This window comes from Microcaecilia unicolor, chromosome 11 (genome assembly GCF_901765095.1).
Source record: "Microcaecilia unicolor chromosome 11, aMicUni1.1, whole genome shotgun sequence".
NCBI classification, from domain to species: Eukaryota; Metazoa; Chordata; class Amphibia; order Gymnophiona; family Siphonopidae; genus Microcaecilia; species Microcaecilia unicolor.
The window spans coordinates 64842515-64856523 of NC_044041.1; the positions used below are offsets into that span (position 1 = coordinate 64842515).

Sequence of the window (14009 nt, forward strand, 5' to 3'; positions counted from 1 at the left end):
CCTCAGCGGTGTCCGTTTAGAAGCATCCCACCGCCTACATACCCCTGCCCCAGGGAATCCGGTAGCTGCAATGAACAGTACTAATCAGCGCTTCCGCCCGTCTCATGGCCTTTTGTTTAAAGTGCTACTGGACTCCCTGCTTCTTACAGCTCCAATTCTGTCATTATTAACTTCTTTTTTTTTTTTTTTTGTAACTGTGCTCACTGCCATTCCCGGGCCTCCTCAAGAAACTCCTCTCAGGCAAAGTGGAGGAGGAGGCCGAGGTGCAGCACTTGCCAAACGAGGAGGGCAGGGGGGTGAAACCTGGAGTCCAGAGTGTGTACCCCCAACACGACGTAAGGGCCAATGCTCGAGACCCAAGAGCCTTAAGATTTTGCTCTTCTTGTTTTTCTTTTTGTCTAGAAACACCCGCAATACTTGGTGACGGTATGGATTCCTACGAGAGTATGAGATTTTAGTTATGCTTGGAGAGGCCCAAATGTAACTTACGACTTCTGATATCACATACTGTTCTGGCGTAAAAGACACTTTTGTTTGATCTGCTGGGAAGACTGTATATTGTAATAAAGACTTCATACAAATAAAAAAAAAAAAAGAAACACCCGCAATAGGCCAGCGAAGCTATTCCATCCTTTACTAATTTCGCATTAATCTAAATGGGGCCAAAAATCAGCGCATCCAAAAAGAGACTCACCTACCTCTGCTGGGATACTAAGAAATACTGAGCAGGTCAGGGTTGCACAATCCCTTAAACAGGTGTCACTAGTCAGTAGTTCTCGGTCTCACTCTGCTGGTTAGGGCAGCATATAACCCCACTAGTCTGGAGCAGATGATAAGGAATCATTCCTATCATTCTGTTTGCTATTTTGGCTGCCATCACACACTGAGAAGAAGATTCATGTATTGTCCATGATGACACCTAATCCTTTTCCTCAGTGGTGAATCCCAGCAGACTAATGATCCTGTGCGCAGGGTAGTGGAGTAACTTCAGACATTCATTATTCTGCAAATGTTAATTCCATATTGCAGAGTACCTGAGTAATCTGAGACACTCATCATCTGCAGACTGGTGACCCTGTGCTTCAGAGTACTGGAGTTACCTTAGGCACTCATTACCCTGCAGACTTGTGTCCCTTTGATGCAGAATACTGGAGTAACCCTCAGACTATTATTACCTTACAGACTAGTGTCCCTGTGCTGGCAGAATTACTGGAGTAACCATAGACACTCTTTACCCTGAAAACTAGTGACCTTTTGCTGCAGGATACTGGAGTAACCTCAGACTCCTGTACCTACTAGTAATCATTTCTATAGCACTACTAGACCTACGCAGTGCTGTACACATTATATGCAGGTACTTTTTCTATCCCTAGAGGGCTCACAATCTACATTTTTGTAGCCTGGGGCAATGGAGGGTTAAGTGACTTGTCCAAGGTCACAAGGAGTTGCAGTGGGAATTGAACCCAGGTTGCCAGGATCAAAGCCTGCTGCACTAACCGTTTGGCCACTCCACTTTACAGACTTGTGATCCTGTGCTGCAGAGTACTGGAGTAACCTTAGACTCCTCTACCCTACAGACTGGTGTCCCTGTGCTGCAAAGTACTGAAGTAACTTCATTACCCTGCAGATTGGTGATCCTGAAACTCATCCTACAGACTGGTGATGCTGCTCTTACTGCTCTGCAGAGTACTGGAGTAATTATGTTTTAATCACTGGTAAATAATTATAACAACTTGGATTGTTAAACTGGTATGGCAAAGTGTACCCTTAGTTGCCAGTTTTGCTATCTGAAATGTGTTTGTTCTGTTTTTAGCACTTCCTCTACTGCATATGGACCTATGGCAGCAGCAGCGGCAGCTGTAGTGCGAGGTATGTTATCTAAATATGCTGATACTTGAACACTGGAAACTGGAAGTAGGATATGTCCATATTTGCCTCCTGACAGTGACCCAGCACTTATTTAGGAACAGCAGTTTGTACTTCTTACTACTAAACTCTACTTCTTTGATTAGGTTCCACTCCGACTCGTAGTGGAGGCTTCTAGGAACCAGCAGTCCAGGGCCAACTGGCTGAACTTTATGGAGCAGCTAATCCAGGATTCGCTGTCAGCAGTTACATCAGTGCTGCAAGTCCAGCTCCGAGCACTGCGTTTGGCCACAGCTTGGGGGTGAGTTCAGAATCAGTATTGTGCTATAGGAATGGTGTCTGTGCTCACATAACCCTCTGTTGCTTATTGGCTCCCTGGCCATTCCTGTATATCAGGGGCGTATCTGCGTGGGGCCACAGGGGCCTGGGCCCCCACAGGATTTCACCCTGGACCCCCCTACCATCGACCCTATCCCCCTCCCTCCGCCCGCCACCAACCTGTTGCCGATCTTTGCTGGCGGGGGACCCCAAGCCCCCGCCAGCCGAAGTCCTCTCTTCGTGCAGGATGCAAGTTGCAACGCTTCGCTTCCTGTTCTTCTGAGTCTGATGTACTCACGCACGTACAACGTGCAGGACGTCAGACTCAGAATTTGGAACTCAGTCTGACGTCCTGCGCGTTGTACGTGCAGGACATCAGACTGAGAAGAACAGGAAGCATTGCAACTTGCAGCCTGCATGGAAGAGAGGACCTCAGCTGGCGGGGGGTTGGGGTCCCCCGCCAGCAAAGGTAAGTGACAGCAGCGGGGGAGGGTTGGCGGCGGCGGGAGGGGGTGGAGAGTGTCATTGGTGGCGAGGGGGGGTCTGGCAGTGGCGGGGGGGTCCGGAAATGGCGGGGGGGGGGGCTCGGTGGCGCCGGGGGGGGGGGCTAAAATGTGCCCCCTCCCTCTGGCTCTGGCCCCCCCTACTGCCAGAGTCCAGATACGCCCCTGCTGTATATAGTTCAAATTCCTTTTACTGTGCATTCATTCTGCAGCTTCTCAGTATCTCAACACTCTAATCTCGCCCTATCCTTCCCTGGAACTGCATTTATCATGTAAGTCACTCTTATTTGTACCCTTCTCCTCCACCAGCGCCATACACCTGGAATAGACTTCCTGAGTCAGTATGCCAAGCTCTGTTTCTGGCTCTATTCAAATCCAGGCTAAAAGTCCATCTACCTGTTTGGCCACCTTAAGATAAGATATGACACCAGTGCGTTCATAGGGGGGGCCTCTTCATTGTAACGAGAATTGTGTTAGTGAGCCATTGGCTCTTGAATGTTTGATTTTGAATACTGGTGCAAAATCTGTAGAAAAAAAAAAAAGCTGGAAACCTTGTACCAATGTGGACAATTTGAATACTGCCCTCTAGGTGTCACTACTGAGCAAAATAATCTTAAGAGTCATTTTAAATCAAAATATTTAAATTCTTAGCTCAATAAAATAGGACTCCCATGAGATTATAGTCAGCTATGGAGAAAATGGAGTCAGGCACTGGGGTTCCCAGAGGAAAACGTTATCAAATTCTATAAAGGGCTTGCACAGTTACGCCCGAAGTTACAGAATAGAACAACTTACATGCATAAATTTGTTAATTTTATATTTATTAATTTTAAGTGAGTAGTACAAAGACAATCTTTGCATAAGAAGCCAGAAGAACAAAATAAATCGAGGAAAAAATACCCTCAACAATTAACACTTTCAGAAATAACAGTTCTTCAAAAGGAGAACCAGTGGGGAAATCTAAGAGAAGATTATATAATCACAAAACAATATTCTCACAGGGACTTGTAGTGAACAGTTGTCAGTCCTTATTGACAGTGCTGGATTCCAGTCTTTTCCTTTCAAACATTCCTGTTGAAACCACAACTGACGGCAACAATTAGATCAGTGGGGATAAAGTCCAAAACAGTCCCCACTGATCTAATTGTTGCCTTCATTTGTGGTTTCAACAGGGATTTTTGAATGGAAAAGGAAAAGGCTGGAATCTAGCACTGTTGCTAAGGACTGACACCCATTTCACTACAAGTCCCCCGTAACAATATATATAAGAACTGTGTGGTGCATGCATAATTTAATTACTTAATTGGTGATAACTGTCAATAATTGGTCTTAACTGGCACTAATTTGCAGTTATGAGCATGAGTTATGACCTTAAGCTTGCTTACTGTTAACTTAACCTTTTATTGTTAGTCAATGCTGTTTATTGCTTGTAAGCCACACTGAACCGGAGCCAGTTTGGGATAATGTGGGGTATAAATATCATAAATAAATAGAGTATTTCTTGTGACCCCTAAGGTAGCCTATTCTATAATGGAATCCAGGCATCTAGGTTCCGTTATAGAATACTAGCGTCAGTGGCGTAGGAAGGGGGGGCAGTGGGGCAGTCCGCCCGGGTGCACGCCACTGGGGGGTGTGTCATCTCCGTTGGTTCCTTGCTCCCTCTGCCCCAGAACAGGTTACTTCCTGTTCCGGGGCAGAGAGAGCAAGGAACCAATGGAGCCGACGCAACTCCCAGCGACGTGGACTCGGGGGCGGATCGGCCCTCCCGCCCGCCCCTTGCTTCTAGTAGTAACAATGCGCTTCGGGGGGGGGCGCTTCGGGGGGGCGCCGTGCTGCACCCAGGGGGGTGCGCAGCGGCGACCCGCCACGGGTGTCAGCCGCCCTCGCTACGGCACTGACTAGCGTAACCCAATTTGACATGCCTAATGTTTAGGCGCTCACACGCCAGCCATAGGTGTTCGCACATATACCAGCTCTAAACAGGTAGAAAGATACCAGTGGAATGACAGGTCATTCCACTGGTGCTTTTCAAATAAAGAACTTCAGAATATCTCCTACCAGGCTGGAAGTTAGTTTGTTGGCATCTGCTCCTGTGTTGTTCCTCTTTGACGTCTGTGGAGGGTGTGTCCATTTCTGCTTTCCTTACACTTTAATATTATTTCTAACATATAGCGCCACTCTGGTAAGCCCCAGGGATCTGTATTGCAACAGATACTTTTTAGCTTATTTACAATAAGCCTTAAAGCCCGTTACAACGGGCAACATTTCTGTTGTGCGTAATGTAATGAAATAGCCAAATGGGCAATATGTTTTTATTTCTGAAATGTAAAGAGAGAGAGTGAAAGTGTGTATATTTATATATGTGTGTGAGAGAGAGAGAGGACAGAGAACGTGTGTGAGAGAGACAGAGAAAGTGTGTGTGTGTGCGTCTGCGAAAGAGAGTGTGAGAGTGAGTTAAGAGAGAGATTGAGAGTGTGTGAGAGAGAGAGACTGAGAGAGTGAGAGTGTGTATATGTGTGTGAGAGAGAGAAAGTGTGTGCGTCTGCGAAAGAGAGAGTGTGAGAGTGAGTTGAGAGAGAGTGTGTATATGTGTGAGTGTGTGAGAGACAGAGAAAGTGTGTGTGTGTGCATCTGTGTGAAAGAGAGTGTGAGAGTGAGTTGAGAGACAGAGAGTGTGTGCCCCCCCTCTCCAGCCACCAGCGAGTCTCCCTCTCCCCTGCCCCCACTCCAGGCACCCACCGAGTCTCCGTCACTCCTTTGAAAGACCTGCCCATCTGTAGCCTTCCCTTCGAGGGCTTTCAAAGGAGTGACGGAGACTCAGTGGGTGCCTGGAGGGAGGGGCATGGGAGAGAGGAGAATCGCTGGGTGGCAATGACGGACCGGGCAGCGGGTTGGGCGTTTGTTACAGACCGCCGTTGATCCGCTGGTCCTGCCTCTACGTGCCGCTGTTACTGCCTGTAACAATGTCGGGACTCGGGATAGATCTGTGACATGCCGCGCATGTGCGGCACATCGGTCACTCTTCATTTATATAGTAGGATGATCCGGAAATGGGAACAAACAAGTGATCAAATTTGCAGATGATAAAAAAAATTATTCAAAAATTGTTAAACTGCATTTGATTGTGAGGATTTGGAGGAAGACCTTGCAAGAATGAAAAACTGGGCATCCACATAAAATTTAATGTGGAAAAGTGCAAAATGGTGCACATAGGGGTCCTTTACCAAGCTGCGGGAAAAATGGCCCTGCACTAGTGGCAGGGGCCGTTTTTCCTGCACACCAGGGCCCTTTTTATCACAGCAGGTAAAAAGCTCCCAGACACACTGTCCTATCTCACTTTCCTTCAGAGGCAGAGAATGTTGAAGATCCTTCCCTGGGGATTAGGAGGCCCTTTGTCTTCTCGGTCTAAGCAGAGATATAGTGCAACTTCTACTTTCCCTGCAAGTAGGGAGAAAGTAGGGGAAGTGGCAGCTGCATGGGAAAGACATGGTTGCAGTGAAGAATAGGATGGAGGAGGTTATCAGATGAGCATAAAAAGAAGGTGGATGTAGCTGGGCACAAAAGGATGAGGATATGGTGTTAGTATTGGAAGATGGAAGGTTCAGGAGGCAGGTGGATACTAAAAGGAGGAGGTGGATGCAGCACAGCACTGCGAGAAGGATTTAAGAAGCTGAATGTAATGAACAAGCATAGAGGGAGGAAGAGCCATAGTGAATACTGAAAAAGTAATAGATACAATGGGGGTACAAAGGTGAACACAGGAGGGAGGATCCAGGAGAGTAGAGGAGATAGAATGTACACTGGAAAGTGATGGCTACAATGGATTAAAGAAAGTGAATACAGGAGGGAGGAGTAGCTGGAGTGAATACAGGAAGGTAATGGGAACATTGGAGTACAGAAAACAGAGGTCCACGGGATTCCCGTGGGAATCCCAAGGGAATGGACGCAAGTCCTGCGGGGTTTCCAGCAGAAGTGTAGTGCCAGGCCAGCCTACCTATCTTTTCCTTGTGTTTCTAAGCTAGCTTAACAATTATAATAGTACTAAAAAAAAAAAAAATGAATAGATATGGATGATAGCACTGAAATCCCCCACAAGCATTGAGAGGGGAAGTTATCAACATGGGCTACTGTTGGGTTATTTATTTTGTTTATTCAAAAATGTTTATTCCACCTAACACAAAGTTCTTAGCGGATTACATAAGAGCCACAAGTCGGGTTATTTTAATACAGGGGACGGGCGGAGATGGAGGAGATTCCAGTGGGGATGGGTGTGAATGGGTGAAATTTCTAACCCTGTGCAACTCTTAGTACAGAAGGTGAACACAGGAGGGAGGATTTATGCATAAGGAGGATTTATACAAATCCATTTTCTTGCAGCTTCTGATTAATTTCTGTTTTGGATAATTCAGGGTCCTTTGATTGCTGCAGCTTTCACCAATGGTTACCACTGAAGACACGAGCAGGAGGTAAGTGCTCAAAAGAGAAGTCAGAAGCACTTACAGAATCAACCTCTCACCCCATAGAGACACACTTGCACAGACTCCATCTCTAATTTACACATGGATACCTTCTCACATTTACTTTCATTCTCACACATTTGCATATTCATACTTGTGCATGTTTTACTTTGGCATGCATGCAGGCTTGCACAGTCACTCTCACACTCATGTAGATTGACCTTTGCATGATTATACTTACATTCACAGAATTTCTTGCACATTCTGTCTCCTTGTATACATATATATTCTGTTGTACTCTCATTCATTCTTGCTTTCACCCTAGCACTCCCTGGCTGTCCTCTATGTATCCTTGCACTGATGCTGTCAAGTAGATATATACTTGCCCTGGCACACATGTGTTTGTGCAGCATTTAACTTGCACTATTTAGGCAGCTCTGAAGTGCCCTCTGATCTTATTGAATTTTCTATTTGTTAATATAATAGGGAAGCTGTATATTAGTAGCACAAAACTAGTATTTTGCAATTTTGACAAGACAGAACTGGAGCAAGGGGGTTACTACATCATAATTAGAAGAGTCAACAAAGCTGAAGCCTGAAGACAGACAGAGTCAGGCATTTTTGGGGTGATATGTTACAGGAAATCTTTGTTTCTTTTTTTTGGTTGTTTTAGTATGCACAATTATATTTTAGCGATATAGGGTTGATATTCAGACGCATTTACCTGGAGAAGTGCTGCTGAGAAAGACATTGAGAGGAACTATCCAGATAGTGCAGCGGTGGTCTGTAAAGATGTATAGTGGTACTATCCGGATACTGCCCGGTAAGTCCGGGAGCAGAATCAGGGTGGATAGCAGTGATTTCAGCACCACGCTGCCGTGAAAAGCCAAAACAAAGTAACTCAGGGGCCCTTTTACTAAGGTACGCCTGGAAAAGGGGGGATTTTCTTAATGTGCCGGAAAATTGACGTGCGGCAAAATGAAAACCAGCGCGTGTCCATTTTCGGCCTGAGACCTTAACGCCAGCCATTGACTTAGCAGTAAGGTCTCATGCGCTAACCGGGCGGTAAGTGCATAGTGTGTGCCTACTGCTCCACGGTAGAAAATAGAAAATTATTTTCTACCACATGTTTTGGGCACGCACCAAAAATGGAATTACTGCCCAGGGCATGCGGTAGCCAGGCGGTAGTGCCAATTTGACGCATGTAGGTGCCTACATGCCTTTGTAAAAGGGACCCTCAAATTTTTACCAAAACTAAGCTAACTGTCCTGTAGTTACTGGGTATTTCTTAATATGCAACATTTAATAAAGTCTAACTTTTCAAACGGGAGTTAATGTCAAAGTATCATCAATATCCCAACACTTTTCCAACAAATTTCACAATACACTTAAATTTCTCTCGTACAGTCAAATGCTTCCATTTACATCCTAATTTTCAGAACCCTCAGGAGGTGACTTATTTCACACAAGGAATCACAGCCTTGTGGTTCACCAAAATCGTCACTGGTTTCATTGATTGTTATTTTTTACCAAAATACCCTCGTTGAGAGCCTCTATGGGCTAATATATAAGAACTCAGTTAACTTATCTTAAAAGGACCGTTGCCGACATGGGCCATGTTTGCTCCACTGAATGCTGCTTCAGGGCATGGTCCTACAATAATAAGATATAATAATCAATATTCATGCTACCATCTATAGTATCCCCAATATATATTAAACTTTATTAATGTTTTACCTTCAGACTACATCACTAGCTGCACAGTCACCTCATTCTTAGTCAAAATGGCACGCCACTATGTACTGAATCACGTGACCCCATCCTCCAATCAATGTATTATTTATCATCTGGTTATTAAATCGGGGAACTCCAATCGATTTCCAAGTTGAGCCCCTCAGGCGCTGTGGGGCTAAACTTGAAAATCCATCTCTGTTCTTTATAATTTAATAGACCATTCCTGTCACCTCCTTCCCACCCCATCGTAATGTGAGCTCGCCACCACATATCATCCACCATGTTTTTTTGTCTTTCCAGTGGGCCACAAGAGGGGCCATAACAATCTCATTCTGAATATGTTCACTCAATTTAATTGGCCTCGATGTTCTCCCAATATAAATTTTATTGCAAGGGTATTGTATCAAATAAATAACATGATCAAAATCACAAGAGGTGTTTATTCTGGCTGTCAATCTGTAACCAGTCACCAGGTGGTATCAGTTCAATTCTTCCATAGTGCTGCTGCATCACAAACAATGGCCATGTTTTTTATGTCCTACTAGCTCCTCAGAGCTGTCCTGATTGTCTATGCGCTTATAAGTCAATACCTCCCATTTTAGAAATGAGGTAGAAGCCTGCTGATGTAGATTCCGTTCTGAAATACAGGAGAAAAATGGACATTTATGCAGCATGTACATGTGGCATATAAACATCCGTTTTAGAAAAATAAACATCAAAAATATTAATGGTTTGAAAACCAGCACATAAACATATATGAGCCATCACATACATTGTTGTTGCAGAATAGTAAAATAAACATGTATTTGCCGGCACATACATGTTTATCATTTAAAAAATATACACGTGTACGTTCCTAATGCTATCACAGAGACCAGTAGCCTTTTGCTAGTTTGGTTAAGGGGGGAGTCCACTGGGGGATTAAGGGGGCAGCCTCCTCTTATCCCTCCAGGGGAGTACTGCTCAATTGGAGAAGTCTGAAAAACCTAAATATGCTTGGTAACAGTTGTAAATCCCGATGTCAATCTGTTAGGACAACAGTTATTCCCCTTCTGAAATGAGGAATCAATGGGTATCTTCTAGGCATGCCCTAGTCCCGCTCAAAACATACCCAGACCATGCTCCCATGCCATTTGCTTGCATGTTTATTGTTCACATGCATATCCTGGCATTATAAAATGGGGACCTAGATGTTTATGCAAAATAAATGTTTTGGGGGGGGTCACGTGATGCTCTGTAGCTGAGCGGACGTCTCTATTCCCGGCTCCGCTCCTTCCACCCCCGAAATCTTTAAAATTTGCCTGCAAAAAACTCCTGGGGAGACTCCATAGCCACACGAACGAGAAGCAAGGGGAACGTGGGTTTTTCCGCCAAATCTGGGCGGCTTTGAGTGTTGTGGAAGATTGTTATGCCCGCGAAGACTCCGCGCACCAAGGAGCCCCACACACAGGACTCACGATTCAAAATGGCAGCGACACAGGAGGGCACTCGGGCAGCAGGCCTGCCGGCAGAGGCCATCCAGGAGCTGATCCAACAGATTTCCACAATAGTGGAGGAGAAATTGTCTAAGCTCCAGGCTTCAGTGGACCAGATCCGAGAGTCAGTGGAGAGGCAAGGTGTGCGCTTGCAGCAGGCTGAGGACCGCAACTCGCGCCAGGAAGACCGAACGGAAGCGGCGGATGTGAGGATCGCGGGATTGGAGCAGAAGTGTGCACAGTTAATGAAGCAGGTCGATGATCAACAAAGCAGAAGGAATAACCTTAGAATTATAGGGGTCCCGGAAAGAGTGAAGGACAAAGACCTCTGACAGCTGGTCGAGTGGTGGCTGCCGGATCAATTAGGCCTGCAGTTCCCAGAAAGCGCGTTGCGGATTGAAAGAGTCCACAGAGTGGGAGTGCTGCGTGAAGGTGAAACGCGGCCACGGCCAGTGCTGGCCAAGATTCTGAATTACGCAGACAAGGACAAAATATCACAAGCATTCAGAGGAAAGAAACAGGTGGAATACGAGGGCAGCAAGATTCTGCTCTTCCAGGACTACTCGACGCTGGTCTCAGACCAAAGAAAGCAGATGGGGTGCCACTGCAAACACCTCTTCGATAAAGGAGTACGTTTTGCAGTGTTGTATCCAGATAAAGTGTGAGTTCTACAGGATAACAAAGCACTACTGATCCCAAGGACCTTGGGGCTTTTGTGGATAGACTACAGCGGCCCCACGGATATTCCCACTGTTGCTGGAGCAGCCTTGGTGGAAGTTGTAAATGCTACCAAATGGTCTGCGGCCTAATGTTAGTTTGTTTGCCAGTTGCTGAGTTTGTGTACTCATTGCTAGTTTACTGCCACCGTGGAGTTTGGAAGACTAGAGGTCTTGGGGAGGTGTTCGAACCCTGAGATCTTTCTGGAGAACTAAAGCCTTAAAATCAGTAGCTGGTGAGGAAGAACAGCTCCCAAGAGGCCTCTGAGGCAAGGCATGACAACTTACACCTTGTGACCAGAAGCAACCCTGCAGAACCAACTTTGCCTGTTTGCTACAGCAGTGTCATTGTTGGATCTAGGTTGATCGGTGGCTATCCAGTCGGTCTGGAAATATTTAAAATTTGATTTACAGTTTTATCACTTAGATACTATAAAGCAGATGTGGGGGGAGCAGAGGCGATAGGGGGTGGGGAATTTTCCTTATGGAGTGTTATGTATGATTTGGGGGGTGGGGTGGTGAGCAAGGGAGGATGAATGTTGTGATATGGCTGTATGTGTGGCTGGGGCTGTTTAAGGTTGTTATAGTTAATAATGGGAGGGAGGAGGAACATGAGTGGTATGTTTCTTCTGAGGGGAGTGAGGGAGTGGGGAAGTTGGGAGGGACTGTTCAGTATCTCCTTGTCCGGATATACAAATTGTTCACAAAGGGAACTGCACCTTACTGTGTCAGGATTAGCACTTTTCTTACTGATCTACCCTGATAGTTATAGCAATGTCGGGAGGGTCCAGCTGGGAGACCCTCTGGGCAATTCAAAGTCTGTAATCAGCTTGTTTAGAACCTTATTATCATTGCTTCCGTATGGCTAGCCTCAAGATCGTTTCCCTCAGTGTTGATGGCATCCATTCCCCCATAAAAAGGACCAGGGTGTTGCAGGCACTCAAAAGGCAGCATGCTGATATAGCAATGCTCCAAAAGACACACTTAGGGAAGTCAGAGTGAAACAGGCTAGTAAATCAGAAGACAAAAGGCCAAATTTGGTTCCAAACAAGGCAACTTTATTGCTAGCAAGTGAACAGTACCGAGTAGTCTCAGGACACTGTGTGTCGCAAATCACCTGACACTTACATTTATACTTCCCTACTGGGCCTGCGCACTAGGCCCCTTACACGTCACATTGGCATGCGCAGTAAACAGTTGTAGTTCATACAGTGCATAATTGTAGTTCTCAGTACGTACACACGTCATAATACTGAAAAGATACTGGCAAGAGAAACGAAACTTAGCAGCTTATTCTACATACACACAATGCTCCTTTCTAGCACAGGAGATAAGACTCGTCGGCTCAGAGATGCAGGGCGGGGGTGTTAGCACCCTCCAAGGCCACCTATTCATGGGGCATCTACGTGCAAGCTGATCTCGTATACGCCTTGCTACTACAGTTACAGTTACAAGCTATATGTCTAATAGCCCTGCATTCTGTCTTACATTAGTAAACAATAAAACTGAGTAAGGCACAATGGTCCAGTGCAGTGATAAAGTATGGCTAAAAGCCAAAAGCAGAGGTAGAATACATAAGTATAAGTCCATCAATAGGCACAAAACATGAGGTTGTTCTGGTAGGCAATAGTATTCGGGTATTATCCGGTGTTCCACTCCTACAATTCCCCCCTTTTGATACTAGACAGTCATTCTGATGGAGAGTATCATTTCCAGAACCCTAAAACAGAAAGGAGAGACAAGAAGTATTAGCAAGGAGGTCACAAGGAGCCCTAAGCCTTTGTGCAGCCGCTGGTTACTTCGCCGGGGTTGAGACGGAGGGCCCCTAGTGGAATCCCCCCCCCTTTGTAGCCGGTCTTATGCTGGCACAAGGGTATTGGCTCATAAACTGATTCGGGAGGACAGAAGTCCGCGTCAGCCACAAGGTTCTTCTTCGTCAGCCTGGGGAATGGGGGAATACACCTGGAGAGCCATAAGTTGGGCAGCAGCCCGGCGGTCAGCGATACTTTCCATGGTGGAGCGGAGACACCTGAAAACTAAGGGAAGAGACAAAGGAATTAGTAAGCAGGACAGCAGAAATAGGCCACCCATGACCAGGAGGCCTTGCAGGCTCCCGGAAGTTGGCAACCAGCTGGTAAGGGAGGAAGTCCAATCCCAAGCGCTGTTCCAGGTTTGGACGGGGACGTGGGCTAATTTGACCATACGGTCAGTTATGTCGCTGATGACTTGGCTTTGGTCATCAATCTGTAAGCAGCAATTACTGAGGTTAAACTTGCCACACACCCCGCCTTCCTGGGCTAAGAGGTAGTCGAGAGCCAAGCGATTTTGGTAAACTGCGGTAATGAGCTTAGTGTTCTGTCGGGCTAAAATGTTGAGGGCAAGTGCCGAATCGTTGGTAAGGATCTCGAGCACTGCCTGCAAGCGGATAATGCGATTCAGCATGTAGATAGGAGTACGGTACCCGTATGTGCCATCTTCAGCCCAGGTGGCCGGTCCATAGTAATGAATGATACGTTCAGGCGGCCACTCGTTGTCTTTCCAGTCTCCAATTTGGACTTTAGGTTTGGTGCTTAGAAAAGACCGTTTGCGTTTGGCAATGCTATCAGGCCCCTTTTCCACGTACAGGGGGATGCCTAACGTCTCGCCGACTCGCAGGGGCAGAAGGAAGAAACTAGGTCGGACGGTGCCTAAGAGACAGGTACCGTACCAGCGGGCCGGGAGCTGTTCATAGGCCCTGCGCCCGCAAATATAGTAGTAGCCCTCCGGGGCTACCCATTTAAGGGAGGCATTCCCTCCGTGTGTCCACGTTGCGTTCAAGGTGGGTTCAGTCCAGATGGGCTCCGGGGCGGGCAGGCGGTCCGTCTGCCACCAGGTATGTCGACTGCCGTTAAACTGAAGGACCCCCGTGCAAGCGGAATCTCCCACGGGTACAGAATAACG

General features: G+C 46.4%; 1 long non-coding RNA gene across 1 annotated transcript in view; it reads left to right on the plus strand.

The window, feature by feature from the left end:
* Positions 1-2108: 2108 nt before the first annotated feature.
* The window catches only part of LOC115480369, a 29714-nt gene continuing 17813 nt past the window's right edge, over positions 2109-14009 (plus strand). Inside the window, exons 1-2 of the long non-coding RNA XR_003943814.1 lie at positions 2109-2167; positions 7097-7153. This is a non-coding gene — a long non-coding RNA (uncharacterized LOC115480369). The remainder of the gene's footprint in view (positions 2168-7096; positions 7154-14009) is intronic.